The sequence below is a fragment of the Parasteatoda tepidariorum genome, chromosome 4, assembly GCF_043381705.1.
Source record: "Parasteatoda tepidariorum isolate YZ-2023 chromosome 4, CAS_Ptep_4.0, whole genome shotgun sequence".
Lineage (NCBI taxonomy): Eukaryota > Metazoa > Arthropoda > Arachnida > Araneae > Theridiidae > Parasteatoda > Parasteatoda tepidariorum.
The window spans coordinates 67,530,997-67,535,633 of record NC_092207.1 but is presented as its reverse complement, the minus strand read 5'-3'; positions in this window follow the sequence as shown (position 1 = coordinate 67,535,633).

The window sequence follows — 4,637 nt, the reverse complement described above, 5'->3', positions numbered from 1 at the left end:
CCAATTTTTGATCCAGGAGTTTCCTTGCACTTAGGGTTAAGTTCAAAATTTGAAGACTAATGAGTTGAACCTTGATAAAATTGGGTCGGCTGTTTAACGTCGGTTATAAAATAAAATATAAACTGAAATGTAAAGCAAAATTCAATATAAAATAAGAATCATCAGTTTAGTACGCAAATATAACTAATCTTTGAAATAAAATTAGCTTTAAATCAAACATTCACATAGTATTGAGATAATTTTAAGACAAATTCGAACTAGGCCTAGCATAACAGGAGAGGTTAAGAACTATATATAATAAAATCAGTTGATACAGCTCTCAGAGATTTAAAATTAAAATATGACATCATATATTCATTACACAACTAAACACAGGCATACGTATTTTGCTATGAATATTTATTTCTGTTTCTTAATAACAGCTTTGAAAATAACAAAAAAACTAGATGTAAATAATTCTTTGTGATTATCTCCCTTGCGTTGCATGCGTCATATTTTTTTGCGTTTTTTCATATTTGAAGTATGCCAACAATGTTTTCAGAAGTGAAAATAATTTTCTTATTACGTGAGAGCGTGAGATTTTGATGTGAAATTCAATTTTAAGTGTTTAAGTTTAGACTCCCATTAAATCGTCTATATGAACGCTCCATGAGTTGTAATTCCGGAATAAAGTGTTTTTATAAAGTGTGTCACAAACTTTTTTGGGTAGCTCAAGATCATATTCCGAAAGACTTTACACGACAATTTTTAAATTGTAGTGTAGTGGAATACTACTAATGTTTCAGAATAACACTTTTGATGTAAAGTAGCTTCCACCATTTTCAGTGTTAACCCTTTGCTTACGGCTGTTACAATAAGCGGACGAGAATGGCTTTCTCATACTAAGCACTTTAGGCAAAATGTTAATAGATACAAAAATATTTTCGCTCTGTATACAAGAGAGAGCATACAAGATATACAAGAGAGACTAGACAAAAAAATATAGTTTGAAAAAATAAAACTAAATTAGGTATTTGACACTCAATTATTAATGTAGCTAACATTTGAATACTGTACTTAACTGCAATTCACTGTGATGGAAATAATTAGAGCTGTAATTTAAAGCTACCAAATTAAAATTATCAAAACTATGGAATTAAATAATGTTTTCTGCATTAAACTTAATGCTCCAAAGTAAACTATCTAACTTCTGAAAATATAAATTGCCTAAAAGAATGTTTAATCACCGAATTGTTTCGCCGTTAGGTTATAAAAAAATTGGCGATTCTTTTCGATGTGCTTCGTAAAAAAAATATACTTTCATTCTTAAAATAAACTGCATAACCAGAGACAATGTTTAAATCTTAAATTCATTTCTGTACCATTTACGACTTTCAGTATCGTTCTTGTTCGTGCTATATTTAACTAAGATCAATTAATTTTCCTTAAAAATGTAAATGATTGAAGAATTAAACATGATTTTCGTAAAAATTACTTTTGATAAAAAATAAAAAATCTTAATGACAAAGATCGTAAAATAAATTATGTAATATGATGCGTTTAAGGTATAAAATAAAAATTTAATTTAGGATTGCACAAAAAAGTAAATAGATTTAGTCTGCTTTATTTTTAGAAGAAAAAAAATATTTTACTTCAATCTTGAAAAAATAAAATGTTGGTAAGTATTTGCTAAGTAATATTTCCTATATATAATAGCATACACAATAAATCATTTTCAGTATCACATTCTTCTCTTGAAAAATATGATTTATTTAATACAACCCTTAGGAATATTTTTAGTCCTTTTTGCGTGGTTCAGAGCTCTGAAATTCAAAAACTTTTATGACTAAAAATTTTCAAATACATCCTTATTTAAATACATCTCATTTTATAGGTCATTACTTATACCTTTTATATGATCTATCTAGATGGATTTATTATATTTTTCGAGACAGAAAAAAATATATCCTTATTTTGTCGTTATATATTCATTTTTAGTGCCTTAGAAATTTAATTCATTCTAAAAAGGTTCTATTCTGGAATCTTGTTATAATCTTTGCAAACAATTTGCTATCTCAAAGGGATATATTGTATAAGCTTATCAGTAAATTTTATAAATATAGAAGTGATCTAATTTTCTTGTTGAGTGCATGGAAAATCTTCTGAATACCTAATGTCTTTCGAAACGCTGAGATTTATTGGATAAAATAAGGATTTGTTTTGTATGATGGCATTAATTCAAGTGATTCTTCTCTCTGAAAAGTTGAAGAGCTTTTAAAGTTCAATATGAAACAGCAAATAATAAAGAAAAAAATAAAGATATTCATGCCATGAAAATTAATTATAAATATTTAAATGTCAGAAAAAGCGTTAAGTGTGACAAAAATATTTACTTACCTTTGTTTCAAGTAACATCAATTTATAATATGTTCGGAACTTGTATAATATTTGTATTAATTATTTCTTTTATACATTTTTGAAATTAATAATCCAACAAATAATTTTATAAACCGATAGTTGTACCTTAAATAAGTTTTGACATTTTTGTGTAATATATAATAAATAAAAGAGCTTAAAAATTTTATGACAAATACGTTATATGTTTGACTTTCAATAAAATATTTCTGTGATTGAGTACTGACTTGTATTTCCGAAAAAAAAAGTTTTTAAATAAAGAAAAATTTTTTTAAAATACAACATTGTAAGTAAAAAACTGATTATCTTTTGAAAGTGTCTTTCTGTTTTATACCAGTAATATATGTCTAACTGACTCATTTTTTACATTTTATTTAACAATAAATGAAGTGTAAAAAATATGCATCTATGTAGTTTAGATTTTTCAAAATGCTTTGGCTTAAATCATATTGTTGTTCAGATAATAGTGTTACTATGTAATATAGATACTTCAAGTGTTAATTGTTTCAAAAAAACATACATAATACTTTTTAAAAACGTAATTCTATCCGTAATTTTAAAAGCGTAATTCTTAACGGAATTCTATCTGAAATTTTTTAAAAATTCCGGATAGAATCACGGTAACAAACGGGATTTTTTACTTTAAATTCGATTTTTACCAGAGCATATTAAGGAAAAAAATCTGATACACCGCAATTTTTACAGTAATAAACGCTGTAATTATTCTTATTAAATAAATATTTCTATGAAACGTTCTGTATAATATTTTACGGTAAAATGGATTTTATGAATGTCACACCCAAAGTACTAGTATTTTATAAAATTGTTTGCATTTTTTACAGGATAGAGAGTATGCTAAGAAGTATGTCAGCGCAGATGTGTATTCCAAGATTAGTCGCCACCAGTTCAATGAGAGCTGTAACGATCTTAAACATCTAATACTGTAATCGTCGTAAAATCAGGTGCATTAAAATTCTACGTATTAAGGATGTCAACAACTAAACACCTTTGATTTATATTGTAGGTGATAAGATTATTCTAAACGTTAAAACGATGTATAAAGATAATTTTAATCTGATGCATTTATAATGGGAAGTAATTATGTATTTATTGCAGGGATGAATTAATAAAACTGCTAATAAAATACAGGCGTTTTACAGTGTCAAAAGAAAGTCTTAACTAACTCTAAATATTCTGCCTAATCAATAAATATAGTGTGATCTGCAATGATCATCATTAATGTATATTTTTAAATTATTTTAAAACATTATGCGAAAAGTATATGCATTTTTAGGGCAGCAATGTAATATTTAACTATCATATTATAATGTTATTTACTTTTCTTCATATTACAAGCTTAGCACTACTTCTCGAAGTTGTATTTAAATGGTTGGAGTTGATATAGTTGTTCTGATAAACTACCACCTCAATGTTTATTTTGAAATCGAAAATAATTTAAGAACCACATAACTGACATAAACAAAAATTAAGAAATGTTTATTTTTAAATAATTTTTTTATTTATTGGTCTTTTAGTTTCTTGAGCAATAACTTAATTGTACAAAATGAATTTAGAAAAAAAAAGTTAGTTTGCTGGAAAAGACTTATCTATAACTTAAAAAAAAGCCTCTCTATAAAAAAATTCTGCTTTCTTGTCCATATCTATATATAAATATATATATTTTTTTGATGAAAAACATTTTTTACGTTATTTTTCTTCTGTCATGGTATACTTTCAGGATAACCTATTTTCCCCTCTTTTGTACTTAAGAGGATGAAATATGAGTTGAAAAAAATCTCCAATTCGGCGAGCTTTACAAAAATAAGACAAGTCTAAGTGCTCTAAATCAAAAGAAGTCCATTTTCGCCAACGATGTAATTTATTTTATATATTATAAAGGAAGCTTACAAAAACTCGTCTTTAAATTATATTTACCTATGATTTATTTTGTACGAGTGAAGTTTGAGAAAGAAATTTTCTAGCCGTAAGCAATAAAATAGTTTTTTTCTTCTCATGTAACTTGCAGCACAGCAAAATGCTCATAAGCAGTTAGTTGCAACTAATAGACTCGAAATAACGTACGCAGTTTTATTCAGTTTCCTTCCGGAGAGTTTTTGCTCAAAATGCGCGTTCAAACACACTGCTCAAAATGCGCGTTCAAAAAATTTGAAAGAGCTTAAAATGCGTATTCAAGAAAAAGGACTCAACTCGAAATGCATCAACAAATGTTATATATATATATA